At 40.4% G+C, this 13,321-nt stretch overlaps 1 long non-coding RNA gene across 2 annotated transcripts in view; it reads left to right on the top strand.

Annotated features, from left to right (window-relative positions):
- LOC141415042 (uncharacterized) overlaps positions 1-10,917 on the top strand; it is a 95,618-nt gene extending 84,701 nt beyond the window's left edge. For both annotated transcript variants that reach the window (XR_012440070.1, XR_012440069.1), the window contains 2 exons: positions 7,815-7,935; positions 9,969-10,917. This is a non-coding gene — a long non-coding RNA (uncharacterized lncRNA). The remainder of the gene's footprint in view (positions 1-7,814; positions 7,936-9,968) is intronic.
- Positions 10,918-13,321: the final 2,404 nt, after the last annotated feature.

Here is a 13,321-nt window from a genome sequence, read left to right as displayed (position 1 = left end):
CAAAGACTGTATTTCTGTAGCTCCAATGTCATATAGTCTATAGGTCATAGTTGGAAGGGACATTTACTCATTCCTCATTCTCATTAATTCCTGGATTCCAGGATTCCTCCCCATAGATCAACCCTTGTGGTTTTCTTCCACCTCTTACCCACTGACCACCCCCGCACCAACCTTCTGATGAATGGTGGGTGAACTGATTGTGAGTCTGGAAGCAGAAATGGGTGTGCCTGGCTCAGGCCCTTCCTCTTCCCTTCTTTTCACCCACCTGTCTACAAAAGAATGTGCCTGTTTGTTTGTGGGCCACAGGTAAAGGACCTGCTCCAGTGGCAAGTGGTTTACTAGGGAAGACAGATTCAGTGCAAGCCCATTTGGCCTCACATCCAGGCTACATTCTTTAATCTGGCTTTAATTGGTAGATGATAATTGGTTCTCTACTTGTCTTACCTGGTTCTAAATTCGGACAAGAAAGAAAGCTGTTGTTCTTTGGGTTCCCTAACATCCATGAACTTTTTCCAATCCATCTTCTTTCAGGAGAAATGCTTCTTTATGGACACAAGTAGGCAGAGAGTGATTTGATTAAATTCTTACTAATTTAATGTTGGGAAGTAACACTGCATTCCCTCTTTTGGAAGTATTTGCATCAGATTAAATGGAAGATCATATGAGGAATTAGCTCACCCAAAGTAATGAGTGGTGATGGAGGAATTTCAGGCACACCTGAGGCAGATACTTGGGGTCAAATGTAATCACCCTGAACAGGGGATGGAAAGCCTACATGTTCCTAAGGCCCAGACTGGCAACACAATTTGTTGAAGCTTCTGAGTATAAGATACCTACCTGCTTAAGTATGATGATAATTGGCAACTGGTATTTGGCCTTAACATTGAGAAGTAATAGAGAATGGAAGAGATTCAGGAAAACCTGATATAACTTAGGACAGTTTGCAGTAAAAGGATAAAGCTATTGAACAGAAGTAGCTTCTACTTCATGCCAGAATAATGTCACTATGCAGAATAGACCCAGCATTTCAAGAGAAAGAAGTCAGAAATGTGTGTTTTCATGCAAAAATGCACCTTGCCTTCAAGGTTAGCAGTTATTCCATCAAGAAAACAAGATCAAACACCAACAAAGTACCTTGTGGGCTATTCCTTTCAGAAATGTGGGATTGTCTTCAGCCCCAACCTGGCCCAGCCAGGTGGCATTGTTTGTCACTGTGGTCATCACTTGGAGCTGAAATTTCCTCTTCCCTTCCTTTCTTCTATGCATTAATTAAAATCTGCATTCTTAATTCTGATTTTTTGAATCACCAGTGAAAACTTTCACAAAGAAGAGTGTAAACTCACTTTCAGTATGGTAAACTCTGGCTTGCCTGAGAAAGGCTTGTCTTTCAGCCAGGAACAGCTGACACAACTACCTTTTATGTTCAATATAACGGGAGAGTTCTGATGTCACTATTTTAAAAGGTTGACTTATAGCAGAGGGAAAAAATGATGGGATTTTTATAAAATTCAGGTATTTCAAAAGCATACAATTTTCTACCATGAACTTTAATTTTTTAAAGCTTAAAACACCTGAAAAACTCTGAGAGTAGAAATGTATCTTTTAAATTATACACTCTCTCAAGATTCCCAGGGTCTCTACCTTTGGCCTTCAAGTTTTTAACTTGAAGGCTAGCAACTTTATCCTCCATACAACAATTTATTTCTCCAAGCTGCTCGATCACTTGGTCCAACAGAACCTTTAGAATGTTCGTCTTAACAAACCAACCTTTAAAAAGATAAATCCCCCATTGCATTGGGTACCTAACGTCAAGGCAGCTGGCCCTTTAGGTTTTATTTAGAGAACCATGAAGAAATGCAGAGTGTCTGCAAACTGCTGGGAGTAGTCCATGTGTATGTAGCTGAAAGCAGACGATCCCCTTTCTGGACCTCACCAGGATCCCAATGCCATTTGCAGAAGAGTCTACTGGGTCCCACAGTGTGGGAGGGGTACCCACTGCACCACTGCAGAATGGGTGATAGCATCTGGCAAAACAAAATTGTAGGGCAGCAATGACATAATTCCTCCCTGAGTCTTTCTTCTTAAACTTCATGCCACAAGGGAGAACTTTATAGAGACTGGGTCCTTAAAAATATCAAGCTTGTGGAGACAAAATAAGGTGGATAATAAAATCACATCAGTGGGAATTGGGACCAGGAAAGGGAGCCACATAAGTATTTATTGACCACACTGGCCAATAAACACAAGTCAGATCTTGTGGAGAGCTGTCAATTTTTAAATGCTTAATTCCTCAGATGCATTTGTTTTTTCAGAAATTGGTTTCCAGCTACAGAAGCCATTAAACTCAGTAAATTGGCATTGTTTCCATCTGGACCCTCTTTATAGCCTTGCTCATGGGCACAAAGGAAATTTAGCCTCACAACCAGGTTGCTTATGAGCAGATAAACATCTGAATACCCAAAAACCCCAACAAAGCATGGTGGAGTTGAGGGGGAGTTGAGAGATTTTCAATTCTGTTTAATAAGGAATTATTAATTAATTCAACTTGAAACAGCTGATAGCTCAGAAAACAGATATTGCATCATTGGATTGAATTTGGTGGTTACTTAGAGGGACCAGACAGCCTGGTTTGCCTGGATCTCTCTTGGTTTATACTTTTGTTCCAGTGTGCTTATTGTTCAAAATAAAAGTCCCTGTTGGAACAATAAATGATATGGTCACCAGATGTGGAGATAAAAGAAGACAGAAGGTTCTCTACTTTTCCTTGGCTATGGTTGTCTCTCCAAGCAAGCACAGTATCAATATTGTTGATAGCTCCAAGAAGGAGCATCAATGCCCTTTAAATATGGTTTTTGCATTCCTCCTCTTCCAGCCCTCAAAAAATAGAATACCATCACTCCACAAATGTAAATGTCCTTTCCCTTCCCCCCCAAACATCAGATTAGTGTTGTCAGATTTAGTGAATAAAAACACAGGATGTCCAATTAAATTTGAATTTCAAACAACAATTTTTTTTTTAATCTAGATGATTCAGTTCACAGGCCAGATTCAACCAGTGTATCAGTGGCTCAGTGGCTGTGCTCCATGGTCATTCCATCCTATCCTCCCTGGCCACCCTGTGGTAGGCATTCCTTCTCCAAGTCTATTGACAGAGTGTAGACATTAGGGTCTGGATGCCAGAGAAGCCTGAGAGGAGACCTTGCCACCTCCACTCTCTGTCTCCCAAAGCAGAGAGGTGGAAGTCCTAGGTGGAAGGCCAAGTGCTATCAAGGGAGGCCTGCTTCTCACACACACACACACACACGCACACGCACACGCACACGCACACGAAACACACTTCCCACCTTGAGTAAAATGGAAGAGGGGACACACAAAAGAAGTACAGAGCTAAAGAGAATTCTGAGTGGGCAAATTCTGTCTACTCTATTTTGATAACTATTAAAAGTTTTAAAAGGGAATTTAGACACTTTGGGGTTGTTACTTGTCTTGAGCTCTTCACCCCAGATAGACATGCAATTATTTGTCTTCTCAAAGGGATTGGATAGCAAGTACACTTACTCTAGTGGTCAGGAAAGTTTTCAAACTGCTGGGGGCCCAACTGCTAGTGGAGTTCTCATCTAATTACACTACAGAGGGAGGATACAAAGTTTGGCTTCCTGGGGGTCAGAAACAGATCCATATACCAGGCAGATTAATGCTGAGGATATGTGGATGCACGCACCTCCAGAAACGGGTGTGAGACCCAGAATTTGGCCTACTTCCCCCTAAGCCCAGGAAGGCTCACCTGTCAGCCTTTCCCAAGAGAAAACACTGCAAGGAAAGGGTTAGGAGAGAGGAAAGAGTGAGAGGTCATGCATCCTGAGGCAAGCTGCTGTCAGGTCCAGCCGTGAGCTCAGTGGCTCACGGTGTGTTCCGTTGTGCAGAGAGATCCCAGACTTGCTGGTTCAGCCCCCTCATCACACATTTTATTCTTCTCACCAAACTGATTTGTTAAATATGTCACTCAACAGAATTGGCTTTGTAAGACTTTTCAGATGAGAAAGCCCATGGATCAGAGAATCCTATCTAACCATGTGCTTAAGTTTCTGCTTTGCAAAGTTTTGTCACCAGATCTAGAAACTAGAATAGGTTGAGACAAAATTATTATGAAAAGTTGTGTCTTATAAGTCATCAGTCTGGAGCCTTTTCTCCTTCCTTTACGTCTTCCCATAGTGCAGCTTTCAGCACCATCCTGACTCTCATGGCTTCCAGCAGCCTCAGGCTCTCAGGCATAGTGCTGGATGGTATTATGAAGTTCCCTCTTGACATTGAACATGGAGATGTTGAGTACAAGCCTTATTTCTAACAATAAAAGAATGCCTTTCTCTATGGAGAAAATAGTAGAAGAAACTAGGGACAAGCAGGTTCACATTGCCATAAAAAATCATGGTGAGATGAGAAGGTCCTGAGAAGTCCTGTCTGAAGGTAGACTAATTTGAACCTGGGAATTTTAACCAGAAATAGAGGACAATTCCCTTCTTTGATTCTCGAGGTCAGTGCGGAGTGATTCAAGGAACCATTTTCTTTTTTTCTTTTCTTTTTTTTTTCCCCCAGACTCAATTTCAGCCTCTGTGACCTGGGGCTGTTTGCTGCAGAGTTGCAAACGGTTGCCTGTAGCAGGTACTCATTCTGTTCTTGCAACTCCAAAGCAGCATCAAGTGATAACCAAGATGCAGAATGGAATATGTGTGCAGAATAACAGGTGACTGTTTCTCACCACCTATATCTTCTGCTTACAACCCCATACTTCCAACATGAACTAAAGGAAAGTGACATATGGGACTGCCCCCAGAGAGAGGACATCAAGTAGGACTTAGAGTGGAAGTACATCTGGCCCAGCATCTACTTTTGGGCTTTCATTATTGTGCCCTGTGCTGTCCAGAGATTTTGGACAGTATTTGTTTTTGAAGAAGCCAACTCACAAATCCTGAGTTTACAGGTCCTTTGCACCCATCAGACACTTTTAATGCTTCCAGCCAGTTTTAGGGTATAGCCTCCCATTGCCACAGTGCTGGCTGGCTCTCTTACAATTCACACTGTGCCCTAGAATGTTTCTCCTTTTGGCACCAGGAAGGGGAGAGGTGTTGAAAGGAAGCCACCTGAGCAGATGGGAACGGGATTCCATTACTTTGTGAATGCCTGAATGGCATTTCTTTTTAATGCGACATGTTAGCATGTTTTAAAATTCCCCTATTCTAATTATAATGCCTATTTTTATTAAAGGCGCGCACACCTCCCTCATAGCTGGGGAAGTTTTGGCTCCAAGGTTGGTTGCTGTGTGAGAATTCCATCCTGGGCACTGTTTAGGTCTGTTAGTAACCGGCTTAGCACTTGCCAGTTTCCCTCCCTGGGTAATGACAGAGATGCTAACACAATAGCAAAGCTGTTAATCCCAAACATGTTATTAATAAGGCAAGCTGCCTTGCTAGAGGTTGCAGAGAGGAAGGGAGATGTATGTAGAAATGCTAATATGCAAGCTGGCACAGTCACTCCCAAACCCACAGATTTGAGGATAATGAGGAATGTCTTGCTTTTCTCAAAATGTCACCATACTTAATCAACTCAGAGCTCCCTCTAATCGTGTACCATCAACTGATATTTGGTATTTGAGGAGTCAGCGAAGGTGAATGGTAAACATGGATGAGTTTGCTTCATGTATGGCACTGGAAAGATTCTTGCCAGATTCAACTTTCTTTGTCATTTTTGGCATACTTCTGTGTGTGATTTATTGGCCTTTTAGACACCTGATGTACTCCATAGTTATTTAGCTGTGAAAAGAAAATCAATCAATGTATGAATGAAAACGAACCTGACTCCGTCTGAGCTAGAGTTTCAGAAAAGATCAAAATCAAAATCAAAGAGGCCGGACATTGAACAATTTGGGTCAGATGTAGTTTTGGAAGCTGGTGTGACCAAGTTCAAGACCTGAGAAGGTAGAAGAAAGGAAAGAAGTCGTGGAAACAGATTCTTTGCTTTCTCCATGGAACAGGTGCACACAACTGTGAAGAAAGCACACAAACTCCAGCTTTGATTTGGAAATAAAAATTGCATTTTGAACAATTGATTAAACTTTTATGCAGCCTCTGTTCCTACCCAAGACTCTCCTTGCTAGTAGTCCTGGACGTGCTTAAAACTGGGTAGCGTTGGGTTTAATGGGTTTAGTGGTGACAGAGAGGTGGCTACTGGCCAAACTGATGCACCTTGCTTGACATGTAGGATAGTTCTGGAAAGCCAGTGGTGATTTCTCCATTTGTTTGTAAATCAGAATAACTCCAGTAGCTTTAAAACAGAATCATGTCCTCAGTTTTCCCTCTGGAGATTCAGGTTCTATCAGTTGACTGTAGGACCCTGAGAACTGATTTTTCAAAGCTTTTCAGGTGATTCTGGCAATTCATATGTGAGAAGAATTTCATTGTTTTCCAGACTTGATATTCCACAAATGAGGTAATTTTTTTCATGGAGATTGTTTTCTTACCTTTGACTTTACCTAATAAGAAAGAAGGAACAGTTGGTTGTCTTCATCCACTCAGGCTGCTGTACCAAAATTTCTATCCATTGGTGCTATGGTTTGGGTACAGTGTGTGTCCCCTGGTGGTTCATGGGTCGGGACCATATTCCTCAGCGTGGTGAGATTAAGAGGTGGATTCCAGGATGAGGTCCTTAAGTCATTGGAGTGTGCCTTCAGGAAGGAATAAGATAGTTCTCTTGGGACCCCTGAGCTGGTTCTTATGAGAGGGTTATAGAAGGAGTAAGCCTGGCCACTCACCCCTTTGGCTTCATGTCTGGCAGTGTGTTCTCCTCCTCACCTGTGTTCTGCTGTCATGATGCAATTGGCCATGACGTGACACAGTCAAGAAGGCTCTCACCAGAGCTAAGTCAGTCAGAGCTGTGAGCTAAGTAAACCTCTCTTTAGTAAAGAAAAACTAAAGCCTGATACAACATAACTAATAAATAATGAATTTTTTTTTAATTTTGGGGCCTAAGAAGTCCAAAATCAAGGTGCTGACAGATTTGGTTCCCGATGAGGACCTGTTCCTCGTGATGGTACATTCTACCTATGTCCTTACATAATGGAAGGAACAAACCAGCTCTCTCGGCTTCTCTCTGGGCACTATCCCATTCATGAGGGCTCTGCCCTCATGACCTAATCACCTCTTAAAGGTTCCACTTCCTAATACTATCCCATTGGAAATTAGGTTTTAACATATCGACTTGGAGGAGACACATTCAGACCACAGCACATGCTATCAACATTATTTCATAAAGACAAGGACTGATCGATACCAAAGAGAAAACTGAAGAATAAAATAGATCTAAAAGCACATTTAGCTTTATAGAAACTCACCATGCTGTCACAACCATGTTAATAACAGCATTATTCACAATGCCCACAAGGTAGAAGCAACCCACGGATTTTTGATTGAATAAACAAAATGTGACATATACATACAATGCAATATTGTTCAACACAGTATCATACAACATAGATGAGGCTAAGTGAAATACGCCAATCACAGAAGTCCAAACATTGTGTGATTACTGCAAAGAATCATAGAGACAGAAAGAATAGTGGTTGCCAATAAGGAGTTAGAGTGAATGAATACAGAGTTTTAGTTCATCATGATGAAAAAGTCCTGGAGATGGATGATGGTGATGGTTGTACAATCATGAGAATATACTTAGAGATGTTTAAAATGTCAAATTTCACATATATATACTTAGCCCAAATTTTAAAATCATGTCATTGTCTTTATTTTTCTGATTGCATTGCACAGATTGGCATTTGAAAACCACTACTCAGGATGAAGTCATCTCTTGTGGCTGAGAGAGAGGAAACAAGACCTGTGGGTGCAGCCCAAGGAGCCAAGTCCAGTTACCCAGGAACTTCTCATGACAGTAAGCTCTGAGTTGCCTCCAGAGAGGGTTTAGCAATCTAGCCAGCCTGGGTATTAAAGATTCATTTACAAATTATAAAACAAACAAAACACATCAGCCATGCCCCTGGAGAAACCAAACAACCCTCCTCAAACATAGAAAGTACCCCAGGTCAGGGGTTAACTTATATTCAAAAGTGCTTGATAGGGCCAGGCCTGGTGGTACAAATTTATAATTCTGGCTACTTGAGAGGCAGAGGTAGGAGAACTGTAATCTAAGGCTGGCCTTGCTAAAAATATGAGACCCTTTCTGAAAGACAAACTAAAAGCAAAAGGATTGAGGGGTATGACTTAAATGAGTATTCAACTCGCAAGCATGAAGCCTTGAGTTCAATATCCAGTAATAAAAAAAAAAGTTGATTTTTTTTTTTAATGTATGAGATATCTTGAGGATGGTACCCCCAAGACAGTTTTTTGAGAGCTAGGGACTGGCCCTTAGATTTATTTGAGTAGGCACGAGCTGTGGGTGGCACCTGTTTTTACTTCACAAAGCAATATAGCAAAATAGAAAAGAACTGCACAGAGGTTAAGAGCAAAGCAATTCATTCCCCGCAGGAAACCATTTACAGATAAGATGTTCTCTGGGGCAGAGTTCCGTGGTGAAATTGCAGGATTTCAGGAAGGCAATACTACTCATTACTCCATCAGTTGTTTTTTATGAATATACCTGTAGGTTACATACATGTGAATGTATGTGTGTCCACACACACGGTGATTTATGATGATTGGCTAGGATGTTCTAAAAATTCAGATTAATCTGTTCTTAGCAGCACAAAGACTGATAGCCTACTAGGCAGGCCATATATCTGGAATTTATAATCATGGAATTTTCAAACTACATTAGGAATCTCTGTGGGTGATAACAGAGCGCTGAAATAGCTAGCATTGCACTGGTGCTTCTCACCCTCTGCATTTGTTTAATTCCTTTGCCAGAGACACACACTTAACTTGTCTTGGTAGATTTTTCTAATGTGTCTTTCAAATGGAAAAACTCTATCCAAGCATTCCAATTTTATCAAGTAGCAAAAACACCCAGGCTGTTGGCCAGAAATTGCATGTTTGTTACTGCATTCCATGCCCAGATATCACAAGGCTGAAGAATAACAATTTTCCGAAATGTTATTGGCTCCATAACTCTGGCAGTAGGTTAATTCACTTAGCCATTTCCATTAAAGCAATAATTATTGGCATATAATCTTCAGAATCATCATGTATAGTGATAATCAATTCCAGTCAAAATGGCCTTTTTAGTTCAATAAATGTCTGTTAAGTACCTACTACGTGTAAAGGATCTATAATTTCTTACCTTTGGTGAGCACTTCAGAATCAAAAAAGTAGTGCTCATCCCCCGTGGGTACAGATTCTGGCAGAACCCGGTGAGGAAGATGAGCAGGTTAACGCACATGGACACTGACACATGGGGAGTTTAAAGGTCTTGTTTACGATCTTGAAGATGGTAAAGTGATATGGGCACAAATAAAATCCAGGTCTTCTTCTCTGGGTTGCCCTACTCACCCCTTCTCATTGTCAGCACTCGTTGACATCTACCTTAAATTACACTGTGCCAAAAATTTTTTTTTTCTTTTTGGAATAAGTTAAGCAATATGCCATGTGATTTAGAGGTCTTCCTAAGCTCACCTAAAGGGGTTATATTTAATTCTTTCATTTTCTCTTTCACTAATGTTAGTTTTAGAGAGAAGAGGCAAGGCCTGTGGATGAGACCTGAGTAGTCCCAGTCCTGTTACTCAGCTGCCTCCAGAGAGACCGCTGAACTTTGTGATGGAGATGCACTTCCAGATTATTAAATGAACAAACAAACCAACCAAATGAAAACAGTAGCCCTACCCCTAGAGAAACTTATCACCCCCTCACACATGAGTATCCAAGCAAGGCTAGGGATCAAATTGTGCTTTTAAGTATAATATTAAAGAATGATGCACTCAAGAAAGTTAAACCCTTACTCAATGTTTAGCTTTGCACGTCTCTCTCTTCTAGGAGGAGGAACAAAAGGAGAAGGCTGGACTTTGTACCTGCGTGCCCTGCCTGTGAACCATGACAAGAAGTCTGAGTCAGGAGACCTAAATTCTCACTGTGGTTCTGCTGTTATCTGGACGTGAAGTTTTGGACAGGGTGTTACTCTATCACAGGCATCAGTTTCCCATCATACCTTTTCTGATCTCCTCAGAAGTATAAGGTCAGCAACAAATGTGCAAAGGATTTTAAAATAATTAACTTTATATTAATATAATGACTGGCAAATCTTTTTCTTTTTTAGAATTCCTGCTGATATTAAATGTATGTGTATGAGAGGTATGGGAAAAGAAACTTCCCATTGACTATCTTGGGTGAAACAGATAATATTTTTACACATCTGTGAGTGCAGGCAATAGGATTCTATATATCTATGGGATGGAGAAAGAGAAAGGATATTACCTTCCATTTCAGAGCCTTGATCACTTTGTAAAATATACCTACACTCAATTCTCTAAGGCCTACTATTTACCCAGTTTTGTATATTCTGAGCACCGGAATAAAGCAGGATTTTTCCATTTCTGTTATCTGTAGAAAAGCATAAATATCTAGACTCATACTTTAACATGGAACTCATTGATGATTAAAAAAAATAGAAAATATGTAAGCTACCAACAAACACCTATCAGAATGGCCAAAATCTGTAACACTGCTAACACCAAATGATGAAGATGATATGGAGCAACAGGAACACCATTCACTGCTGGTGGGAGTACAAAATGGCACAGCCACTTTGCAAGCAAGTGTAATGGTTCCTTATAAAACTAAATCCCATTACCATATGATCTAGTAATCACGCTCCTTGGTTATTTACCCAAAGGTATTGAAAATGTCCACAAAAGGCAAGCACGTGAATGTTTATAGTAGCATTATTTGTAATTGTGAAAATTTGGGGAAAACCAAAATAGGTTTTTCCTTTCCTTTCTACTCACCTATCCTTCAAAAGGTGAATGGATAAGTTGAGTTACATTAGATAGTGGACTCTATTGAAACATTCACTTTTCAATCCATGAAAAGACAAGGAGGTAATTTAAACGCATATTACTAGATGAAAGAAGCCACTTTGAAAGGCAATATGATGTACTCAAAGTGGCAAAGCTACAAAGGCACTAAAAATATTAGTGGTTGCCAGGAGATTGGGGATTGGGGAGAAGATGACCCGAGGAGGAGCTCAGAGGATACTTAGGGTGGTGAAAATACTCTGTATAACATGATAATGAGGGATAAATATATGTCATTGTACCTTTGTTCAAACCCCAGAATATACGACAGCAAGATTGAGCCCTAGAGTAAATGACGGCTGTAGGTGATTATTATGTGTCAATATAGGCTCATCAATTCTAACAAATGAAGCAGTCTACTGGAGGGTATTGATCATGGGGAGGGCTGTGGCTGTATGGAGGGGGAAGGCATATGGAAAATCTATGCCTTCTTCTCAACTTTGCTGTCAACCCAAAACTGATTTTAAAAAATAAAATCATATGAGAATGATTAAATAGCACAGTGATGCTAAATTTACTTAAGTATTTACATAGAGTAAACTAAAAAAAATCTTGAATCTAATCTCCATTTCCTACTCGTTAAGGAACTGGTGATAATTTTTAATGATTGTGTCTAACCTGCTAGCCTCTTCTCCACACCCTAGATTGTCTTATTTCAAGCTTTCTGCATTGCAATGACTGATTTTTACTACAAATCTCTTACTAATCACAGGAAAAAAAAACAGCAATTTCTCTGCATTTACCACTTTTTTTTTCTTGTTATTGTTGTTTGTGGTGCAGGAGGTCAAACAGTAGGACCTCACCCATGCTAGGTAAGTGCTATACCAACTGAGCTGCACCCCCACCCACTTTTTAAGAACAAAAGCTTAACTTATGCCTATGAAAAAATTGTGTTTCCCACCAACATACTCTGAAAATGATTAGTGACAGCTAAACTACTTGTTAAGAAAAATGGCGGCAAGATGCTTTCATTCTGCGCCTCTCAGATCCCAGCTTGCACACCTGTCCTCTTACTCCCTTCTTTAGTGCCCTTTCTGGGAGGAGCATTTTAAGTCTCTAACAGGAAGAGATTTCGACGGCTTAAAGTACTAGCTGAAAGAGATCACGCATTACAGTGTACTACTGTATCTTCTCCCATGTATCAGCCCTGGTACCTATCTCTCAGAAGGAGTTCAGGGATATCACTATTTAATCAGCTCGTGTTCCATACAATGGTAAAGGTTCTGCTGTTTGTCTTATGATAGATCTGCACCACCAGAGGAAAGTTCTGTGATGACCTGGGGTCTTGTTGGGTGAAGAATCACATAAAATGTTGGCCAAGTTGTTTTCTTTCTAACTTTCTCTCTTCTTTCCATAGCTTAGTTTGAGAAATGCATTCTTTGTACCACAGGACTCCAGGCAGATGAGATTTTTCTCTAGCATTTGGATGTGAACAGGTTAATTATCTATAATTTATTGTACCTGTCTTTATGAATGTCCACTGGTAATAGGAGCAGCATCTTTTATTAGATCAAAGCAGAAAAGTTGTTCAATATCTCATCCTTTCTGATCATTTCCAAACAAAGAATTCTCTCAAGAAGAAAAATTCCTAAACAATATGTCCTTCAAAAAAATCAAGATATAGGTCTGGTATTCAAGATAGTTATAACTACAGGAAAGGCAGCCATGAACAGGTCTGTTTACCTCTAACTTTTCTCTTCAAGAACAGAATGACAGGCAAAGTGATGGGTAAAGCCCACACCCTACTGGATGTCTTGCCTTAAGTTGATTCATTTGAGAGTAAAAGTCAAAATATATTAAATGTGACACTTTTCTATGATATCTTTCTTTGGGATCTTTGCATCCATGGAAGCAGATGCCCCAGGCAACTTAGAATGGGCAACAATAGGATTCTGAGTAAATAAGTAACCACCTAGTACATGTATGAGATGGTATATACAGTCCACATAAAAGTTAAATACAACGCTTTGTCCTTTTTCTTCTGGAACTGTGGGGTTCAGAGATTATGAGACCATGAATAGGACTCTACCAGAGAGACTGCAAAGAAGGCCCAATATCTCACATAGATCAGATCATTTCTTGGAATTTCAGTACTTCCCATTATATAAAAGAGTCAAGAGATTTTAAGAATCCTGTGTCAAAGCTGTATTTATGCGACACAGAACAAGAATTAAACCCTTTTTGCAAAGAAGTTGTCACGGAAAGTAAGTTCCTTGGGGCTGGGGAGGGGGGAACGAGGTCAGGGCTTCAGATACACTGTAGGCAGAGTGACATATGTTGCTTTTCCATAACTCTGTAGTGTCTCCCTTTAATGTT

The sequence above is a fragment of the Castor canadensis genome, chromosome 12 (genome assembly GCF_047511655.1).
Source record: "Castor canadensis chromosome 12, mCasCan1.hap1v2, whole genome shotgun sequence".
Taxonomy (NCBI): domain Eukaryota; kingdom Metazoa; phylum Chordata; class Mammalia; order Rodentia; family Castoridae; genus Castor; species Castor canadensis.
This window is presented reverse-complemented; position numbering and strand designations above follow the sequence as displayed.